Source organism: Sphaerodactylus townsendi, linkage group LG04, assembly GCF_021028975.2.
Source record: "Sphaerodactylus townsendi isolate TG3544 linkage group LG04, MPM_Stown_v2.3, whole genome shotgun sequence".
In the NCBI taxonomy this organism is placed as follows: domain Eukaryota; kingdom Metazoa; phylum Chordata; class Lepidosauria; order Squamata; family Sphaerodactylidae; genus Sphaerodactylus; species Sphaerodactylus townsendi.
In genome coordinates, this window is record NC_059428.1 from 102,491,808 (window position 1) to 102,515,110 (window position 23,303).

The following is a 23,303-nucleotide window of genomic DNA, read 5'->3' on the forward strand; positions in this document are numbered from 1 at the left end:
CGTTTTGTGGGCGGAACTTCCCATTAAAAAAAATTGCACACACCTATAGGTGTAGAGGCTAAATCTAAGCAGATCCCCTCAAGAGAAAATCCCATTTTGTTCAATGGGCTTATTCCCAGAGCCAAGAAAGTGTTTTTAGGATTGCAGCCGAAATCGCCACTATTTCCCCGATGAATATTAAAAAAGGACCAGAGTCTAGAGATCATTGGTCTGGGAAAAGAAGAGTGTTGTATACAGCCTGAACTGAGTTGAGGGGGGACAGGACCCTCCCCTCCTCCCAAGCCAGGCGTGTGAATATTTCATTCCCGTCCCTTCCGAGAGCTCCTTAGCCCTCCTCGTCTCCATACACTTCAGGACTCGGGTGTCACTTTCTGGCTCCCGAGAGACAGTCACTGGCGGTGAAATCCTCACAGCCCCCGAATCTAGAGAGAGGGATGAGGGGGTGGGGGTGGGGTAAATCAGGGAGGAGTTTTCTCCCCCCCCAAAGCCCCATACTGTCTTATGTGGCTCCCCCCGACCCCTCCTTCCTTTTCACTATTTTCTTTTCCAAACTAGAGTCGTTAATGACTAAGAGATTTGCTACCTCGCCACACGCTCCTTTGCAAGTCATTGGCCCAACACTTCTGCAACTTGGGTTGCAGCATGTGGGAATGTTTATGGCTTGTGGGATTTGGGGGTGACCATCTCCCGAGCGGGCGGTAAGAAAAGCGTCTCAAATGCAAGTGAGCGCAGGGGACAGAAAAGGGAGCTGCTTCCGCTTTCCTTCCAGGCGCACAACCCGAAGACCCTCCGAGAAGACGGCGCTGGGCAAGTTTGCCTCGTAAGGAAGCAATTCCGGACCCAGTGGAGTTTCCAACAAGCAAACGACGCCCTTCTCCGATAATCGGATGGGGGGAAATCGCATTGCGCATGCCCCCCAGTGGCCTGATTGGGCGGTGGGATTCAGTGGTGGGGAAATCAAATCCACAGTGACCCCCAGCCTTCCCCACTTCCTAGCTCTCCCCCGCGCTCGGCGTGGGGTTTGAAGGAAAAACGCTGAAAGAAACAGGAGGAGAAATGACGCACGTTGAGGAGGAACGAGAGCGGCAAAATCGGGGTCACTGCGTTCTCGTTGCTGAGGAAGTGGGGAATGTGGCAGGCCCCCGGATTAATTACCATAGGTACTGCGCAACTAAAGGTGAGTGGGGAAAGGGCCTTACTTTTGATCTTCAGGAGGCAGTTCAACACGGTTTTATTCAGGACTGCATATGACTTAAGTTTACTAGCAATGGTGAATTGGAACTTTATTTTTTAAAATGTTTTAAAAATATTTTACTATATGTGTTTTACCTATACTGTAAATTGCCTTGAGCTCCATAAAGGAAAAAGGGTGGCTAATAAATGATTTAAATAAAGTCTACAGTTTTGCTACACTAATTCTTTAATCTTACACTGAAGGGAGGGTTGATGATCCCAGCCTAGCAGTTAAGAGTAATAACAATAAAGCAACTGGAATCTTTGGAGACCCAGAACTTGAAGCACTCTGATTTGATGTTTTACAATCATCTAGACTTTAGTCAACATTCATTAGCAGGTTACCTGAAACAGTTTTTTATACATTTACCTCAACTTACTCAAACATTATGTGTATTGTATTGATATAGATAGCATGTTGGGTCATGAAACAGGGCACCTACCACATTTATCCCAAATAACCACATCAAAGACAATTCCAGTAAACTCAAACAGAGCAATATAGCAATGAGTTTAATCTGCAGCAAGGGCAATACAGATCTCAGGAGTTTTTTTGCTGTGAAATCAGCCAGTCAATGAAGTAAATTATTCAGAAAACTTCAGAAACCTGCTTTCCTTAAAACTTTTAAGAAGAAACTATACAAGTATTTGCGCTACAATGTTGAGACAGAGTTAATAGTATCTCACTACAGATGCTAGGGCAGGATTTTTTTAAAAAGCTGATGTCAATTTATGATTTTGTGAATTACAGTAGTTCATCACACAGCTAGGAAACCCATTAAGTTCCTATTTGCTTTATGAGCTAATATAGTCACCAATGGGACTAGTACAGTTTAGAAAGAGCAATGGTTCCTCTTGGTAAAAAGGAGGAGGAAGCAAGAACTAAATTATATACTTAGGGAAGAGGAATTCTGAATCATAAACCTCCTGCAGATGGGACATTCTCTGGAATTCTCTGGGTGAAAGGAATGCTCTGAAATATCCTTGTTTTAATATAAGAAGTGAAACAATTGAAAAAAGGAGTTTGAAAAACAAAAACAAAAAAATTACCCATGCATGGTTTACAGAAACCTACCAGAACAACCCAGTGTTGACAACAGTGGTAATGGTCACCTGTATCTAAAAGTACAATTTCTGGAGCTGTCTTTGGAGTAGGCATGTTAAAGTGACACATCCCTAGTTGGCAAGAAACTGAAGTCATAATAAAATTAAAGCAAATATCAAAAGTTGGACAACAGGCACACAGATTTTCATTTGAGAATTGAAAACCTACTCTAAATCTTCAAATCTAGGTGAGGAGAGGTAGTCTAGTGGAATTATTTTTTCTTTTACGTTAATAAGCAAGGAGACATACTTTATGATAAGGATTAATGGATTCTGAATTGCGTTAGTTCTGATTGTAAATGCAAAAAGCAATTTGTGTCAGTTGTGCCTGAGTGAGAAGATAAGTGTAATCACAACTTCCAGATGCCTCTGTTGTTCAGTGATACATTAAAAGGATGTCTAGCCTTTTCAGACCTCAGCTTTCTATTTCTATTCAGTTGCAAGAATAATGCACAAAGCAGCATGTATTACCGTGCTCTGATTTACTGTCAAAGGTTGTGTGATAGAGAGGGAAGGCAGCCTATGATGGTTTACAGCACAGTCACTCTTCTACAGAACAAGAAGCCTTACACAAACACAGAATGCAATTCAACTGCTGAAGCGATTGTTCATGAGAGATAGTTGTCCATAGGCCACCCACTAAATTCAAACCATGAAGTCATACTCACTGTTCATGCTCTTAACCAACATGTGTCAGTAGATGGTGACTGGAGCGGGGCATGGTAGCAGAGGCAAAACTCCAGGATTTTTTTAGAACCAGGTGATGTTTTTTACCCATTTCTACCCATTTGGAGACCTTTTGAGACCTACTGAGGGCAGAGAACGGGCCTGAATTCAGTAACAAACCTCTAATTTTGGCTGTTTGGACCAACTTTGGCTGGCATATATCTCCAGCTTGGCATCTGTGTACTGGAGCCTAATTGGCTGCAGGCTGGGCTGAACCGAGATGAAAAGCCCTTGTGGCGATGGCTGCAATGGCAGAGGTTTGTGGACATGGGGAAAGGTACAGACCCACTGTTGCCGGGCCTGTTGAAGTTGAGTGGGGGCTGGTGGCAGAGGTCCCCCACCCACTGCAGGTTGGGCTCGGCCAATGGAGAAACCACCCTTGATCCGGCAACGGAGGCCTGTCGATGCAGGGAGGGGACGAGGACTTGTCGACATTGCTGGGATCACTGTGTCTGCTGATGTTGAATGGGGGCCGGTGGCAGAGGTCCCCCACCTACTGCAGGTTGGGCTTGGCCAAATGGAGAAACCACCCTTGATCTGGCAACAGCGGCCTGTTAATGCAGGGAGAGGACGAGGACTAGTCGACATTGCTCGGCCCACTGGGTCTGCTGATATTGAGTGAGGGCTGGTGGAAGAGGTCCCCTACCCACTGTGGGTTGGGCTCGGCTAAACGGAGAACTCACCCTTGATCTGGCAACGGCAAAGGAGGCCAGTCGATGCAAGGAAGGTTTGTTGACATTGCTGGGCCCACTGTTGTTGACATTGCTGGGCCCACTGGGTCTGCTGATGTTGAGTGGGGGCTGGTGGCAGAGGCCCCCCACCCGCCGAAGTGTATTCTAACATGACCAACATGTGCAAAGCCCATCCACCATCTACGGGAGCAGCAGCTCCCCGCCAGCATGAGAGTGAAGGCAGGACGCACTTACTCACACCTTTATCATCGGCAGTGCCTGGAAACAACAACCCAGGGGAGGGGACCGGTGGCAGAGGCCTTGCTATTATTGGGATCATTATTGGCTGGGATCATTTTAGGACTGTGGGGATTGGTGGCGGCAACCCCCAAACAGCGCCTGCCTGGGCAATCTTGGGCAGCTGAGTCTGGAGACACTAGAACAACAGGAGCTCTGGCACACTGGCAGTGAGAGGGCCAATGGGCTTGAAGCAATGAACTACTGGCCATCGACCCAGCAATAGAGGCATTCTGTCATAAAAGTTTGTCTTGACTCTTAATTAGTGAGGATAGATTAGTTAGTTTAATTAGTTGTATTAGTGTTAAGTGTCAAGTTCGTAGTTTCCTCCTGGTAGCTTAGCTGAGTTAGAGTTTTAGTGGGCATTGTCGTATTAGTGGGTATTGTACTTTGTTAGATAGTTTGTCTAGTATTAGGTATGGTTATTGTCTAGCTTAGTTTAGGTAGTAAATTCATCGATGTTAGTGGTTAGGCTAGCTTAGATTTTTGCTTGTACTAGAACCCTTAGCTGTTAGATTAATCCTGGATTTTGTTCCCTGTTTTCTTCCTTACCACAACTGACTTACTGTTAATGTGAGGATGTGTTTTACAGTTGCCATCTGTATAGTACTATATTTTTGGAATTTGTTTTTTTGTATTTTGTTTAATTTGTTCTATTTATTGATGTTTTAAAGTGTTTGCATTGTAAGAATTGACCTGCTGTTCATTGCTGCTGTTGCTCATGTTATTATTATTATGATTGTTATATGTATTGTGTTTTTATATTGTTGTGCACCGCCCTGAGCCCTTCGGGGGAGGGCAGTATAGAAATTAAACATTCCATTCCATCTCAGATATCTGAAAAGGCACAGAAATCATAGTAGCATGGTCAAGTAATATGGACAGGACTTTGGTGGATCTTGGAGTAGTACTTAAGTATTTACTATGTCCCCTGCAGTGACTGATCACATTTAAGGCACATGTATTTATTTAACTGCAGGAAATCTGCAAGCTACCAGCACTACCAGACAATGAGTACATTTCTGGCTATGTGGGACTCTACTGCCTAGAATAAAATTGGCAAGAGATTTCCCATGGGACGCATTTTAATTCACCCAATAAGATCCCAAAAAAGATAAATCAGCTTCACCTAGCTCCATCAAACAAATGACATCCATGGATCTGACAGAAATCTCATTCACAAGCAACAGGTAACACACAGAAATGACCTTCTGCACATACACAAAACTGGAAGAATATAAAGTAATCTTAGATATAAGAATATAGAAATATAGAAATATATATACACACACACACACACAATATTTCTATCCAACACTTATTCAGAAGTTCTACTATGTTTAATGAGGCTTTCTCCTAGGGATGCATGCAAAGAATTGCATTCTTAATATACAACAAAATGCAATATATAAATAAAATATGGTCAGAGTGGTAAATGGGGTCACCTGAAAAAACATGTCAAAAATTTCAACTGTTCCATTCCCTCTTCACAAATCTATTTTGCTCTTGCTTTAAAAACAGCTGTTCTCGATAGAAGCATGTGGATTTGAAATGTTACATTTAAATCAGCCAGTTGGGAAAATACGCAGTTCAATATATTATGTAATGGCTACAAACATTTTAATCCAGAGAATTCAATATTTAACATTAATGTATTATATATAAGTTATTCATTTTCCCTTTCTCAGTACACAGCCCATGAGTCACAGCAATTTTCAGCAATGAACAATACCTAACAGTACACTTCTAAACTGAGGTACACTATTCCAAAGACAATTACTTCAAAGCTTTTCTTTTCTACATAAAGTGTAGTCATTAGACTTATCCAATAAATACCAAAAACTAAAATATCAGGCCACATGATTGCAACAGCTGTTAGAACAAGACATTCACCTTAGCATAACATGCAGTAAAGAGTCCATTTTATGATTTTACAGGAAGCCAAGACACGTAATCTCTTGAGAGACACCATAACAATTGAGTACATGTTTTGCCATGAGTAATGAGCCAAGATCAACTCCTGATGTCTTCGGCTAAAAAGGGTCTTACAGAGGGGCAGGAAACTATCCAAGGCCAATGAATCACTGCCAGTCAGGACAACTTTGAGCTAATGGGACCAATGTACAGTATATGCCAGCATCCTATATTCACGCTCCTGTGACAATACCGTTGGCAGATACATTTTCTCAATGATTTGCATCATATTTCCACATCTGAAGCTACTTTACTTTCCAACTGCTAAATGGGATTCTTTCTTTACACCTTTAAAAGTAAGTAGCTTTTTAATAGTTTAATTAATATTAGGAGGCTAATATGATAAGAAACAGCATTACAGAACTACTGAAAAACTCTTCCAAAAGATACAAGAAGATCATTTACTACAGAAAGGAGAAGACTGGTAGCTCTGTAACCAGTCTATTATGCAGTCAAAACAATTATTTTATCATATGGACAATGCAATCCACCAGTGGGGTGTGTGCATGTATGAAAGGACACATGAAAGCAGTGTGAGGCCACACCAATGTGGGTGCCCACTTCACTGGTGCAAGGGGCAAATGCTAATGTGCTCTAGTGCCCCAAACCGGAAGTTGGTGCGCCAATGCTCTTTCATTGCAGGAGCCTGTGCTAGTGCTGGTGGGAGCAGTCCAGGAGCATTCCCAGGGGTGGAGATGGCTTCCTCAGGGCTTTTGGCCCTGGAACGCCCCCTATGCCACCTGGTGACCTACACCATGTTTCACTGTGGCATGGTCCTCTGAGCAGCAATAGGGGTTTTCATGTTGGCAGGGAGTTTTCCAGTTTCCTATGCTCCCTGCGCCACATGCTCCCTTAAGAGGTGGTCTGGCTGTGATGAAACAGCACCGTCCCCAGCCACTGTGGAACTGCATTGTGGAACTGTGGAACTAACACCCTTTGGACTGCACCATTAATGTAATAATGAAAGACTTCCCAATTTGAAAAACCAGGTAACTTAACTGTGAAAACACTAATCATTATCTGATCATACCACTTACTGGCTACTAGGGCATGGCTCTTACTCTTAAATCTGGTCTTTTTCCTTTTCCTTTTTTCCTTTTCCTTTCTAATGCCTAATAAAGGTTTGTCGAGATATATTATCTGGCCAAGATTCCAAATGCATGGTGCAGTGATTAATGCCACCTGAACTGGGACCTATTAGATCCAAGTTCGAATTTCCATTCTGCTGTGAAACTTGCTGGGTGATCTTAGGCCAGTCAATTAGTTTCAGGCCAACCTACTCCACAGGGTTATCGGAAAGATAAAACAGAAGAGCACCAGACAAGAGAATCCTTGAAAGAAAAATGGGACAAAAAATGTACTAATAAATATCAGTTGTAACAAGAAATGTCTTCACATTGGGTTTTTATTCACGTAAGGTCTAATTTTTTAAGTGTAACCCTGTGAACTTGGCCTTCTGTGAAATCTGAAGGAAACTGTTTTTTTTTTTTGTCCCCTTTATAGGGGGAGCTGAAGGAGGTATGTAAGGAAAAAGAAGCAGACCAAGACAGACTTCTAAGGAAAAGTTATCTGAGGAGAAGGAGTGTCCTTAGTTGATAGTTCCATGGGAATGTCAACTCAATGCATGGCAGCTGTGAAAAAGGCAAACTCTACGTTGGGGATAATTAGGAAAGGAGTTGATAATAAAACTGCAAGGATTGTCATGCCCTTATATAAAACCGTGGTGCAACCGCACTTGGAGTACTGTGTTCAGTTCTGGTCACCACATCTCAAAAAGGATATCAAAGAGATAGAAAAAGTGCAGAGAAGGGCAACAAGGATGATTGAGGGACTGGAGCACCTTCCTTATGAGGAGAGGCTGCAGCGTTTGGGACTCTTTAGTTTGGAGAGGAGACGTCTGAGGGGGGATATGATTGAAGTCTATAAAATTATGCATGGGGTAGAAAATGTTGACAGAGAGAAATTTTTCTCTCTTTCTCACAATACTAGAACCAGGGGACATACATTGAAAATGCTGGGGGGAAGAATTAGGACTAATAAAAGGAAACACTTCTTCATGCAACGTGTGATTGGTGTTTGGAATATGCTGCCACAGGAGTTGGTGATGGCCACTAACCTGGATAGCTTCAAAAGGGTCCATTGAATACTTACTGTGAAGGGCCTTTCTACTGGACGGCTAGGGGGGTATCTTGATTGGGTGTCTTCTTCATTACTTGCAAGGAGGCAGGAACCACTTAACAGAGTTGAAACTCCCCTTCCTGTGACGTGCTCCGGGGTTATTCCCCTCAGTATTCGAACTGACCAAGTAGTGCTCACAAACAAACTGGACACAGGAAGGGTAACACACGCTAACAGTAAAAACTATCTGCTCCCTGGGAACTAGCTGAACTATGAAAACTGGTTAAAAAACTAGCATTGGGATTTGATAACAACCAGGGAGGGCCAAGATACCCCCCTAGCCGTCCAGTAGAAAGGCCCTTCACAGTAAGTATTCAATGGACCCTTCTACTGGAGGCGGGGGGTATCTTGATTGGGGCCTCCCAGAGCGGTCCCCACAAAACGGGTGGGTTGTATCAGTCCCCAATGATATTTTCCAGGACTCTCTTTCCGAACGCTGCCTCGGAGGCGGCGAGGGAATTTAGTCTGTAGTGTCTTACAAACGAAGAGGCCGATGCCCACGTAGCAGCCTTGCAGATGTCCTCCACTGAGGCGCAGTTTCTAAAGGCCGCGTTAGTCGCTGCACTTCTTATGGAGTGAGCCGTCACTCCCGTGGGTATCGGTAGGGCTTGAGCCTTGTAGGCCTCTAATATGGTAGCCTTAAGAGTCGTGCTAATGGCTGCTTTTGACATGGGCATCCCCACATTGGGTGGGGAGACGTTGATAAAGATTGATTCTGATCTTCTAATAGATTCAGTTCTTATTAAGAACGCCTTGAGCGCCCTGCGCACGTCCAGGTTATGCCAGAGTCTCTCTTTAGGGTGCGCAGGGTTAGGCATAAAGTTTGGTATTACTATTTCTTGCCTCATGTGGAATGCGGAGTGGATCTTGGGGCTGAAGGTGGGGTCCAGCCGCAGGGTCACTCTATCCGGATGGAAGGTACAGAATTTTCTGTCTGCCGAGAGGGCCTGTAGTTCCGAAACGCGCCTAGCCGACGTTAAGGCGACTAAGAACAGAGTTTTCATGCGAACCCACCTTAATGGGATGGATTGAATGGGTTCGAACGGTGGTAGTGTGAGCGCTGTCAGAACCGCGTGGAGGCGCCACGACGGGAATCTGTGGACCCTCGGTGGTTGAGAAAGTCTGACCCCTCGGAGAAACCCCACTATGTCGGGATGTCTGGAGAGTGGCTTGCCGTTGACGGCGGGGCAAACGGTGATGAGTGCTGAGAGCTGTCTTTTGAGCGTAGAACCACGTAGGCCCATCTTGAATCCTCTCTGTAGGAAGTCGAGGACATTCTCTGGGTCGATGTGCTTGGTCTGGGCTCAGCGCACGAAAGGTCCTCCAGGACGCGTTGTAAATATTGATTGTAGATTTCTTGCGTGCTGACAGGATTGTGTTGGTGACCTTGGTGGAGTATCCTTTGGCCTCTAATCTCCTCCTTTCACAAGCCACGCGGTCAAATTTAACCAGCTGGGATCCGGGTGGCATACGGGGCCCTGTAAGAGTAGGTCCGCCGATGGCGTTAGGGCCACTGGTCCTCTGATGGCCATTTCCTGGATGGTTGAAAACCACGGCCTCCTTGGCCACCTGGGGGCCACTAGTATGACTTCCGCCCTGTCCGATTGGATCCTTCTCAGGAGTCGCGGAATCATCGGAAACGGCGGAAAGGCGTAGAGCAGGGCTTTTGGCCACTCTATCGCTAGGGCGTCCGTTGCTACCGCGGCCGTGTGAAAATGTCTCGTCATGAATTTTGAAAGTTGAGCATTGCCCGACGCTGCAAATAGATCTATTAGGGGCGTGCCGAAGATTTTGCAGATTCTGTGGAACTCTCTTGGGTTGAGCTGCCATTCGCTTTCTGCTAAGCCAGTCTGCCTGGCTGTTTAGCTTGCCCTTGATGTGTTGGGCTTCCAGGGACTGCAGGTGTTTTTCTGCCCAAGTTAGTATCTTGGCCGCTTCTAGGTGAAGGCTCGGGGATCTTGATCCCCCCTGATTGTTTAGATAGATCTTTGCTGCCATGTTGTCCGTGCGCACTAGGACGTGCTGACGTTGTATCTGAGGGCGAAAATGCTTCAGCGCTAAGAATATGGCCCTTGCCTCTAGCACGTTGATTGGGAGGAGGGACTCCTCCGCTGACCATTGTCCCTGGGTGAATTGTTGGTTGAGGGTTGCTCCCCAACCCTGCAAGCTGGAATCCGTGAAAATCTGCGGTCTGGTTGAGTGGAGGAAGCATTTACCCTGTGCTTGATTGCGTTTGCTTAGCCACCATCTGAGGCTGGCGCGTACCGTGGGCGGAATGGAGATGGTTTTGTCCCTCTTCCGTATAATGTCCCATTGAAATCTGCGTAGGAGCTGTTGTAGAGGTCTCGCGTGGAACCGCACCCACTGGTTTAGGTCCATGACTGAGATAAAGAGCCCTAGTAAGCTGGCCGCCTTGAGCAGCGAGGGGCACGAAGCCGACAGTAAAGCCGTGGTAGCGAGCTGAATTTTTAGTGCTTTCTCTGGAGGGATGAAGAATGCGTTTTTTGTCGTGTCCACTATTGCTCCGAGGTGTTCCAGTCTTTGCTTGGGGACAAGCGAGCTTTTTTCTTGGTTGACTAAGAATCCGTGGGCCTGCAGCACCTCCTGGACCTTGGCCACATCCTCCCGTGCTTGGTGTTTGGACCGGGACCTGATGAGGAGGTGGTCTAAGTAGGGGTGTATGTGGATCCCCTGTTCCCTCAGTTGGATGATGGGTCCCAGGAGGATCTTTGAGAATGTTCTTGGGGCGGTGGCCAAGCCGAAGGGTAACGCCCTGTACTGGAAATGCTGCTGCCCCACCGCGAACCTTAGGAACTTTCTGTGGGCCGGGTGGATCATGATGTGAAGGTAGGCCTCCTTTAGGTCTAATGAGGTGAGGAAATCGTTGTGCCTCAGGGCTACCGATATGGTTCTTAGAGTTTCCATGCGGAACTTTGGCAGGCGGAGCGATTTGTTGACCGTCCGGAGGTTCAGCACTGCCCTGCAGTCCCCGTTGCGCTTGGGGACTGTAAAGAAGTGTGAATACGTGCCGGAGAATCTCTCCTGCGTCGGGACCCGTTCTATGGCTTGCATGTCCAGCAGGTGGGCCACCGCCTGAAGAGTTCTTTGTGTCTTGGGAGAGTTTTCCGCGATTGGGGAGGGGACGAATTGCTGCCTTGGAAACTGTAGGAATTCTATCACGTAGCCCTCCTGGATGACCTCTCTGGACCATCTGTCCACGTGGGCTCCCTGCCAAGCCGCGGCGAACCTGGTAAGGCAGCCCCCCACCGGTGCGTCCGCATAGTCACTGCTTCTTAAAGGCTGGCTTGAAAGGCTTCCCCTGTTTGTTGTTCGCCTTGGTGAAGGGTTTGTCACGAAAGGAGTTCCGCTGTTGCCATCCCTGCTTGTTCCCCTCCCTGGAGAACCTGGGGAGTGCCCTGTTGGATCTGAAGGCAGTTCCGCTAGCGGAGGTGTTGGCCTTTTCATGTTTGATCACCTTGGGTAATGTTTTCTTTTTGTCCTTAGTTTCAACTAAGACCCTGTCTAGTTCGGTACCAAATAGGGCTGTCCCGTGATAGGAGTATGCGGCAACTACATTTTTAGAACGAGCATCAGCCTGCCACGGTCGTAGCCAGGCATTTCGTCTGGCAATCATGCTTGTCGCCATGGCTCTAGCCACCAGGGCGATGGCGTCTAGGGTGGCATCTGCCATGAAGGCGCTAGCCATGAGGACGCGCTCCACCCCTTCTCTGGTGGCGGTGTCCAGCTCCGGAATGCGCTCCAATACCCTCTTCAGCCACACCATACTAGCCCTGGCGACTGTGGAGGCCGGGGTGAGGGTCTTGGTTGCAGCCGCCAACCATTCGTGCGTCTTTCTCAGGGCTGCTTCAGACCTCCTATCTAGGGGGTCCCTGATGTTTCCCTCCCCCTCTTTGACTACCAGGTCTGCAGAGTGCAGAGCGGCTACTGGGGCGTCAACTGGGGGGGCCTGTAGCAAGGTGTGGAATTGTGGGGGCATGAGGTAAGTTTTCTTGAAGGAGGGAGGTAGGGTCTTGTGAGCAGCCGGCTTTATCCACTCCTTCCTAATCCTAGTGACAAAGTACTCAGGGACGGGGAAGAATTTCTCTCCCTCCTGATCCTTGGGGAAATAGTCCATATTGCCCTTGGGGTAGCCCTTTACAGGCTTTCCAGATGTAGGGGGGAGGTCTGGGTCTGGTGGAGGGTCTTCTGCCCCCTCCTGGTCCTGTAGGTCCAGGGCTGAGATGGCCTTCGTGATCAGCAGTTGCAAGTTCTCTAGCTTGAAGAACTTGGGGGCTTGTTCTGTTGTTTCTACCGGGTTTTCCTCTGTGTCTGAAAACCTGGCCCCCTCTGCCCCCTCCTCCTCTGGGGAGGAGTCCTCCTCCTCGTCTGGGAATTCTATGGGGTTCCTGTAGGCCAGGTCAACCCCTTCTCTGTGAGGAGCTCCGGCCGCGTTGCTGGCTGCTCTGTGCGCAGAAGCCTGGCGGGCTTCTCTGGCATCTAGGGCGTTTTCAATTTGGTCCCTTAGGAAGCGGGCAAATGCTGCTGGCGGGGCTGCCTGCCAGGCCGTGTCTGGCTGGAGATTGGCGCCTTCGCGCGTCTCCGCCCCCGCCCCCTGGGTTCCTTGTGCCTGATCTGGCTCCGAGGGAACCCGTCTTTCTTCCTCGTTGCTGGGGGGAAGCCGGGGACTCCGAATCCCGCAAGGGGTAGGAGGACCCGGCCGTGGAGCCGCCTGTACTGGCAGCGCCCTCGGAAGGCGCCGAGCTCCAAGCAGCTTCGTTTTGGCGCGAGCGCTTCTGCGTGGGCGCGCCGTCTATTTTACCGCCAGCCGTTTTAGTCCCCTTCTTCTTGGACGCCGCTTTCTGGCCGGGGGGTTGAGTCTCCGCCGCTTTACTCTTGGCGGCTCTCGTTCCCTCTGCCGCGGAACGAGCGAAGTCCTCCCTAGGGGGGGTAAAGGATCCGGTCGCCATCTTAAGGCGGGATCTGTAAGAAATGGCGGGAAGCTGTTTTCGTCGCGCCGGATCTCTCTACTAACTTCCCCTTAGTTTTGAACAAGCCTCCCCTTCCCACTTACTTACATAAGGCAGGGGGGAGACAGACGGGAGACACTGGTACACATAAAACACACTGAATTTAGAAGGTCCCTGGGGAGCTGCGCGTAAAGCCTTGCACTCCTTGCAGGCAGGAAAGAATACTGAGGGGAATAACCCCGGAGCACGTCACAGGAAGGGGAGTTTCAACTCTGTTAAGTGGTTCCTGCCTCCTTGCAAGTAATGAAGAAGACACCCAATCAAGATACCCCCCGCCTCCAGTAGAAAGGGCTTGGACAGATTTATGGAGGAGAAGTCGATCTATGGCTACCAATCTTGATTCTCCTTGATCTCAGATTGCAAATGCCTTAGCAGACCAGGTGCTCAGGAGCAGCAGCAGCAGCGGGCCATTGCTTTCACATCCTGCATGTGAGCTCCCAAAGGCACCTGGTGGGCCACTGAGAGTAGCAGAGTGCTGGACTAGATGGACACTGGTCTGATCCAGCAGGCTAGTTCTTATGTTCTTATGTTCTAATGTCCCTGTGCTAAGAACAGGGAACTTTGGGGTGCTGTCTGGTTTCCAGGCTGTATGGCCGTGCTCTAGCAGCATTCTCTCCTGACCTCCTCTGAAGATGCCAGCCACAGATGCAGGCGAAACGTCAGGAGAGAATGCTGCTAGAACACGGCCATATAGCCCAGAAACCAGACAGCACCCCAGTGATTCCGGCCGTGAAAGCCTTCGACAATACAACAGGGCACTTTGATAATGATCCTAAAGAGAGAGGCAGTCTCTGGAGATTTGCATCATCATAGAGCACCAGTAGCTGCTGCCAGAGCTGGATTAAGACATGCTTAGGCTTTAGAATGTGCCAAGATTAAGAAGGCTCAGAAATTACCCCCTAAATGGTAATTTTGTAGACTTTTCTTTATTTAGAGGCCACAAACTGAATATACCACAGCTTGTGCATAAATATGGTTATGTTAGCAGAATACCATCCAAGCTGTGAAAGACTGTGAGAGATTTTTTTAAAGCCTAAAGGAAAAGATTTGTCACTTCTATGTTTCCAGCTTTAATTGGGTTGAAGTTTGAGTAATTATGTATCCTACTTCGATTGCCCACCCCTCTTTGTTGAATAGACCCTGTTAGTATTTTGACCTACTTGTGAAAGGTAAAAGGTGGTTTAAGGATTTGCTTTGAAAGCGTGTGTTCCTTTCTTTTGCCTACTAGTAATTCCACACTAGCTAAGAAAAAGAGCCATTGCAGGCAGTATTACCTTCTCTTTCTCTCACCCACCCTCCATTAACCAGTGCATAATTTCCTCTTCCAATGGAGATTACATAAAATTAGAGATCACTTCAGTGAAGTGGTTCTCCTCAGAACAGGTTTGGCAGACACGGTTTCTCCACCTGGGTACTCAAACCTCTTCACTCCTCTGGAATATATTTAATGTTCTTATCATCTAAACTTATTGAAATCAAACAGGTACTACTTCTGGAAGTTTTATTCATTTTTCTGCACTCTGGAACTACCCAAGAATAAGCCTACTATGCTGATAGGCATACTAATGCATCACATCAGCACAAGTGTGCAGATCTCCTTTGTTGAAAAGTCTACAATAATGAAAAAAAACCTCTGGAACAAAGACACACTATGAATCTCTACAATGCTTTGAGGTAGTTTCACCATCAAGAGAGCTATTACTTCTCTATTACATTTTCTTCCTTCATGGGAATCAAAGTAGCCTACACGTAGGGCTCCTGGAAGGACTCCCATCCAAGCATCAATTAACCTCAAGCCTGTTCTGCTTCATCAAGGTAACAGTGCCATACAAGCCTTCCAGCACAACCTCCTAACAGTTTCAAAATCATATTTCTATTCTATTCTAATGTAGAATCTGGGTATCTAACCACATTTCTGCTACATAATGTGTCCCTTCCAGTTAATGGAAAGATCTTTCCACAAGTGGAAGTCCTCCCACCCTGTGAACAGAAAAGTACATTTACATTTAATTATATGTGCCCAGCATTGCAGAGTGAAATTCGTAAGTGTTATTTTCTTCTGGCCTGTGTGGGGAAATGCACTGCTCCAGGCTTTAAGATTAGCCTTGCAGGAATTCCCTGCTAAACCATTGGAAGCAAAGGGTTACGTTCCTGAGCCCAATACACTTAGAGGCCAGAACAAGAGATTTTATCACACTAATGAAAGAGAGCTTCAACCGATGTGGCCTAGTTAATTTGTTTCAGTGGTGCCATCACTGATACTTACAATCTATTCTAGCAGGGTATCAATTATCAAGTATGGATTTCCTTGAAAATTGATACTTCTTGACTGTAGGAAAGGTACATTAAGTTTAACACATTCAAAAGCATTATTGTCAAACAAACCTAGCAGCTTGGGATGGATGTGGTCCATGGGAGAAATTAGCATAATCCATCCATAATTCAAAATGGGTAGAAAAGCAGACTGACATGAAGGCAAACAGCAGGTTATAAGATAGTAGTTCTTTATACAGTCAGCAGTCTTAGTTAGTCCTTCCAAAATTAACATTTTTAAAAATACTATAAATATGTAAAATTTAGATTATCCTCAAATGTCACTTCCCTGAGTATAAGCTCAGCTAAATACAGAGTTGATGCTGAAGCAAGCTGATTACAGTGATGGAAAAAGGACTGACAGACTTTGCCCTGGGTCTGTTATCGTCTTGACACCAGGATTAAACACAAGCACCACACAGAATTTATTAAGTGCAACATGAATTACCAAGGGAGTCAGTCATATGTTGTGCACGAATCTCCACTGTAAAAAATCTCTTCCACTTCTTACCAGCTGTAAATGCAGAGAAATGGAAATATGGTAAAATTCTTAGCATCATATATGCAAATCTCACAGACTCCCCATACATATGGTTGTATGTACAACACTGTAAAATGCCACTTGTTATCCTGTCTATAGATAAAACACCAGAGATTTAGTTTCTTATACCACTGAACAAGCAAAGATTTACTACATCTTTCTGAAACACTGGAATTCATTTAGGAATCATGGAGAGGGGAAAAAGATTGTGAGGTACAGGTCTGCCCTAAGGAGAGTAACTCCAGAGATTTAGAAGGGTACAACTTAAGATATTGTCCACCCACCACATTTTTTAAAAATAGTGTCTAATCACTTGTACTATTCTTTCATTGTCTTGTTCCATTCTCCATCCCTTGCTATTCTTCTATTACATGTGTTGCACTGTGTATAGAATAAACAGAATGCATGCCCTAGAGACAGACTGTATCCATGGGGAGATATCAGATTTACACTCCAGCAAGTGACATGTGCCCAGATCTCTCTACCCAAACAAGGGTGACTGAATGCTTATAAAACAGTCCTTTGATTTTAAGTTAGCAGATATTAGCAAGCAGCAGTTCAGCTCCATATTCATACTGACCTAAGACATAAAGGTCCATTAATTTCAAAAAATGTTGTAATGGAATAAAAATGCAATGTTACCAGCAGGAAACTGAGCCAGTCAACATTTTTTATATTATACCTTGTAATGCAATCAATGTCTATTGTCCCTGGAGACCACAGGGATTAAAGCAGAAAATCAAGACTATAATTTCTGTAAAGGAAGTCTCAAAAACAGAATGAGATGGTATCATTTACAGTAATGCTTTGTGACCTTCAAAGTAGAATATGAGTTTAGTGTCTCATGTCCCTCTTTTAGGAATGAGAATGTTTCCAATGAAAATTCAGCTGAACGACACATTCCAAAACAAGACTGTACTACTTATGAATGAGGGGACTGTTCCTTTTAATGCATTCTCGTTTTTTAGCATGTTCTGCACCCAGAGAGAACTAGCACTCCAGACAGAAAGCCAATGAAATTCTTTTCCCCAAAAACACTAGTTGTCAATTGACATGTTCTTTCATTCTATTTTAAAACACAGGAGGCATTCAAAACATGGAAGTTTCAAGCTCATAACTGAATAAAGGACTCCCAGGAAGTTTGCCCCAAATGTTTAGGTATGTATTATTTTTAAAGCAGCAATACAGTAAAACACTTAGCAGAATTTTAATAGACTCATACTGTGAGAATACACAGGTTTTCTTTCAGGAAGTTTAAGAACCAGAACCACTATGGCGGCTTGTACCCAATCATCTGTGCGTGAAAAGTACATGGGGTTCTCACATTCCTCTCTATGCCTACAGCTCTTCACTGACCAGAAGATTATGTCTGGGGTCACAGAACCCCATAGGAAGAGGGTTGCGGGTGGCTGAAGTGAGGAGGCGCAAGGGGATGAAAGCATCTCCTCCTCTCTTCCTTGAAGTTATGCTTATAAAAGAGGAAGCAGCTGCAATTTCATTCTTCCTAATGTGTAGGTCAAATATCTTTTCTTGTATTTTGAATCCATTACTCCTTGTCCTAATCTCTGGTGCAGCAGAAATCAAGCTTGTTCCATCTTCAACTTTATATCTCTTCAAATATTTAAACATGGCTATCAGGTCACCACTTAACCTTCTCTTCTAGACTAACTATACCTAGCTCCCTAAGCTTATTCTCACAGGGCATGGAATCCAGAGCTTTTACCATGAAGCTTACTAGGTAGTACTGAGTTTAACAACTATCCATGAAGTTTACTGGATGGTCTTAGGATAATTACACACTCTCTGTGACATACTTCACTGTGAGAATATAATGTTTGCTAGTCTGAACTCCTTCATGACAGGGAAGGCTAGTAATCTATATATATATAAATCTAAACGTGTGTTTGTCCCTGATGGTCTCCCTCAGAAGCTGTGGGACGGATCGCCCCCAAATTTTCACAGGACGTCCCTCCCTGTTGTGGGCAGGTAATCGGACCTTCAAATCACCGAGAGTCCATACCTGAGCCAGGCCATGAAGCTGGCTGTGTTTAACTGTCACCCTTAGATTGTTCGTGCAGCCTGTCTGTCTGTGGCCTGAGGGCTTGGTATGAGGGCTTAGAATGTTCGTGCAGATGGGCAGAGATGAGCAGTGAAAACACTAAATAGGTAATACTGGTAATACGAGTAAAAGTGAAACACATACACACTTTGCCATGTGAGACGTCATGTGGGGTTCCCCCCTCCCACATACATTGAGGTAACTTTCACTCTCTGTGCCTCACCCACTGCTACCACACAATACACATCTAGCTCATCCTCACACACCTCACTCTGCCCTCCCTCACATCCAACCACCACTTACCCACTCCCTCACCCATATTCACCACAGCTCTCTTTTACTAAAAGCGAGCTGGAGTTTGCCTTTTTCTTCTAAGAAAATCTGTTGGGTGGGGGCGAACCAACACTACCGGCTCCGCTTCTTTTGCACATGGCCCTTTAAGAACCCAGGTAGCTGGCCTCGATCTGAGTGCCTCACCACCCTGCCTCTGCTGCCTGACTGGGATAGCCTGCTTGCCCCAGTTCTGCCTTACCCAAGCCAGGACTGCGCGTGTCAACCAGCCTCATGGACAGTGGGATTCACACTCTGGACAGTTCCCTTGTGGAATCGGAAGGGTTACCTTATATTAAAAAAAACAAGACAGCACCATCTAACGATGTGCATTTAAAAGGGAAAGAGGGATTCCATCTGACCACCCCAAAAGACTATGCTGGGGATCATTGGACCTGCATGGACATCTGTGTGAGTTGTGGACTGTGATGAGAAGGACAATTGCCACAGCAACGCGTGGCCGGGCCTGCTAGTGTGATATAGAAAAGGCCCAGCTTTCTGTGTAGCTACCTCCAGATGTGAAATGGATGGCAATGAGACACAGCTTTTTCACTCATGGCACCTCACTAGCAGAGCGTTGTATATACTACTCTCTGCTAGGCACCCGGCCAAAATATTTCTTTTAAATTAAGGAGCTGATTTCAGTGCCACGCTATAGTCTGATTTTTATCCTGAAACTATTTAAAATTCAGGTTAAGCTGCTTAATGGTTTGTATTTTCATGTTCTGGCTGAGGTTCCAAAGCTGGATTTCAACTAGGGCTGTCAGGACTGCACCTGGCAAATAGGGAATCTTGTTTTAATTAAATACTTCTAGGCTATCTTCTGTTTTTATTATTACTTCTACTGCCACTATTATTTTGTATGTCATCTTCAGCAGAAGAGGCAGCTTAGATACATACACGCGATCTGCTTTTAAACTAATGCGTTTTAAACCTTGTCTACATTTAGATGACCTCCCAAAAGGTATCCAAGTGCAGTAGGTTTGGATACAGCACACTCAATGATTAAAACATCTTTTGGGGCATATGCATCTTGCCATTTCTGACATAGCTCACTGAAACTGATAAGAGAGCTATGAAGACATACCACAGATCGATATTCTGTTCTATTATCTGCCTTGTATGTCTAGCCTGGCTGTGGCCAGGGATGAGTAGAATACAAATATAATAAAATAAATCAAGTCACTAACTACTAGTAGTGGTGTAGAGAGCCAAGCCATATTAGAAAACTGTAAGGAGGCTGTTTAATCAGGTTTCAAAATCAATCACACACAAAAGAGAATGTAAATACTATGCTGGACGTAAATAAATGATTCAATATTGACAAAGCATGAGACAATTTGATCCATGGTAAAAAATTATGATCTAACACACGATAATACAGAACAAACACTTCTGGTTATGCCCTATTCTACATATGTGGCTTTTGTTAGTTCTGGCCCTGAACTACTTCAACTTTTTCCCCCTTTTCTGCATTTCTGTGCAGTAGCACTAACTTCCATAGGCAAAAAATAAAAAGGGAGGATGTGCTGTGATTCCAACTGTGACCACCAGCACCCTGTCTGGATATTCCTCTTCATTTGCAGAAGAAATATGCCGACTCCACAGAGGAAAGAGGCATGGTTGCTGAATGAATTTCTCAAGTGGATTTAAACACTAGTGGATTGACTGCTGAGAAAATCAAAAGTACATTGCTTGTGCAGAATACTGTATTTTGTACCAAACACTACAGTAGACCATTCATTTGAAGAATTCCCATTTATCTCTATCAAAAATTACTTCTTCCAGCAAATCCTCTAGATCCTAGATATTCTGTTTTGAAGTTCTCTCATAGTCCTGGAAGGCAGACTTAAATATAACTGACTTAGTAACAGGCAAAATAGGCAAAAATCAACATGTGCATTCTCTGATGTCATCCCATCTTGTTAATGGTCTACATGAGCAGGTAAAGAAGGCTCCCATTCTCCTCGCTTTCCACAAACTGCAAAACTGAATAATTAAAGAGGGGTTTTCTATGCAGACTGCAGGGTAGAACTGTACAAAATGATTCACAACATTACTTAGACAAATTACTAGGGACTATGGGCTATACTATTGTGTATAGTTTGCTGCAAGTTGAATCCTACTATGTACTTTTATACCATCTTCTGTGTCATGTCAACATGTATGCTTTGTTTCAGGTTTTTTTTTTAGTATTCTTGTACTTTCTGCAATCCAGTTCCTGCTACATTGCTTTCTGAATGTCCCATACTGTTGAATGTCCCATCCCATTTACTCTGGGTAATCCATTTTGAGCCTCAGTGAGAAAGGTGTACTATAAATAACATAAAAAAGGCTATTGCATGGGCAGCCCACCATTACTTTCAAAAATCTCTAGAACCTGACGGATGGAGAATTAGTAGCACAATCAAACTAGTGTTCCACTGGCAACCTACATGCCCTCTGTATACTTGAATAGTGCAGATTCACCTCATACATACTTGAGTTCCACTGTTCTCTTCAGAGTATAGTCTCAGCAGTACTCAGGGGAATACTGACTCAATGCTTCCTGTCCCACACATGATGGCTGCCTGGTGTAACTTTGAAATTAATCAATCTTACCTCGTAAAAATGTTGCAAGTAATTTTATTTGAGTTAAGCCAGCTTTAATGAAGTACATATATGTGTTGCAAAATATAGTTGCTTTCAGATATAATTCCTTGTTCCAAATACTTTGGGTACTTGAGAAAAAGCTGTGTGAACTTTGATTTCATCTTTTCTAGCCTGTTCACAAAAACACACTCAACTTTTCAGCAGAACAATATTTTGCAATGCATTTTTCTGCCCAATCAGTGCAGTTTACTTTGATCTTTCATTTTAATAGATGCTTGAAGTATTCAATATTAGCTTTTTACTCTGAAGAGAACTGCTGAGACAAAGACATATGCACATATTTTAAGAGTCCCAAGACAGGGAGGGTTCCCAGAAGCTTTAGCAGAAGTGCTTAAAAGATGCAGGAATTTCTGCCACATTTCACATTTGCTGTTGGACAGTGCTTGTGTACCCACAGTAACTGTGCCTGCTGGGTAATCCTAATTCTTTGCAAGGGGTGGGGGGAGGGGGGAGAAGGCACAATTATCCTACAGAGGCAACGCAGACAGAAGCCTTCAGTCATGCACATTATACTACAGAGGGTTTGCTTGCTTCTACCATCAGTTTGGAAGGGTGTTCTGGACTGCAGTTGATGAATCAGGAGCTCTCACTGTCAAATGGTCTCATTAATACGCCATGCAAAAATGAACGGCTAGAGTTATTACGATAAAAATTCATTTCCCAAATAAAACTGAAAAACGTTATTATCTGGTTATTGTGAAGTGAACATTATGAAGTCAGAAATCTTGCTAGGAGCAGTATTCATCAATATTTCAGACAGTCAGTTTCCTTTTCTCTAGATCTGGACTTTCGCCTGCTGAGAACAAGAAGTCTTTACCACTGCTATTAAATATTTAGTACATGGTTGCTCAGGCTTCCTTGCAGAAATACACCATACAAATGTTACACTTTAAAATTAAAATGCTAAAAAGTATGGGAGTGTGAAGTGTTTTATGTTATAAATGTTCTGTTATATTTTTTAAAAAATGTTATAAACATGTTTTAAAGGAAATAAAATGCTAAGAATGCATTTAGATGGCAAACAGGTGGCAGATCAGTAACAACCAGAAGACCTCAAGTGAAGGTAATTCCAGCTTTCAATAACAAAATTGAAAAAGTAAACTATAAAGGCAGATTCCAAACTTTTTTTTTGCAACTTCTCTTAAGCACTTTGTAAATTTGTTTATGATAATGTTTCTCCTGAACACAACCATTTCTGCACATCTGATTCTCCATTTGATTCAAAGGATGAGGCTTAACACATGCAGAACGTCACACACCTGTATATCTACAATACCACTATGACCCTCTGTGTGTCCTTTCTTACTTCTAAGTTTTGGGATAATGTGATGTCACTTCCAGATGAAATTCTAGGCTTTCTTTCCTAGTCTCTATATACAGGCTAGGATACATTCCTGGAGCATCACTATATGGGGCCATTTTTTCCCCCCTGCTCATTAATTCCTCAGGGATGGTAAATGAGGGCTTGTAATTCCCTGCCCCAGAAAGTTAAATGGGAGGCTAAGGAGAGAGAAGAAGGGAACAATCACAATTTCATATACTTGTAATATCTGCATATGCATACTCCTGAAACTCAGTACATTGAAACATTATATGTGCCTCATTTCCATACTAAAACATTGTAAAAGGAATGAACGGAACAGAATTCAAATTGTCCAACAGAGTCTCACTCTCTTGTACCTTTTCCATATACTTCATACATTAGGCGGTGAGCAATTTTATGCCAGTCTGCAGAGATTCATGGATCCAACTGGGTTCCAGAATATTCTGTGGGATCCAACACCCTCTGGTGACCCACTGGATGAGCTGATAGATGAATGTAACCACCATCTCTCTGAAACCACTAATAAGATCATCCTTAGATGTCCTCTTTGCCTCCACTTCAAATTGGTCACTTGGTATTCTGAGGGGCTGTAGTCGAAGAAGTGGAACTGGAGCAAGTTTGGCAGTGTACCCTTGACAAAGCAAATTAGGATCTTATAAAATGGCTATAAGATCCTATAAGATGGATATAAAGGCCACAAAGATGAATTTATACGCATCCTGTATTGTGTTTACTAGCTCATGCCCAGAGTAATTAGGTCTCTTATATCCTTATTACAGGGTATGCAAAAAATCACTGATTCGACCCTTGGCTATCAAGTTTTAGTGAACTATTTTGCAGATAAAGTCTTGATTCTCCACTGCAACCTCTCTGC

The 23,303-nt window shown here is 44.5% G+C and overlaps 1 protein-coding gene across 6 annotated transcripts in view; it reads right to left on the reverse strand.

Annotated features, from left to right (window-relative positions):
- Positions 1 to 23,303, reverse strand: part of ATP11A (ATPase phospholipid transporting 11A) — a 139,947-nt gene that overhangs the window by 90,334 nt on the left and 26,310 nt on the right. The gene's annotated exons all lie outside the window — the stretch shown is intronic.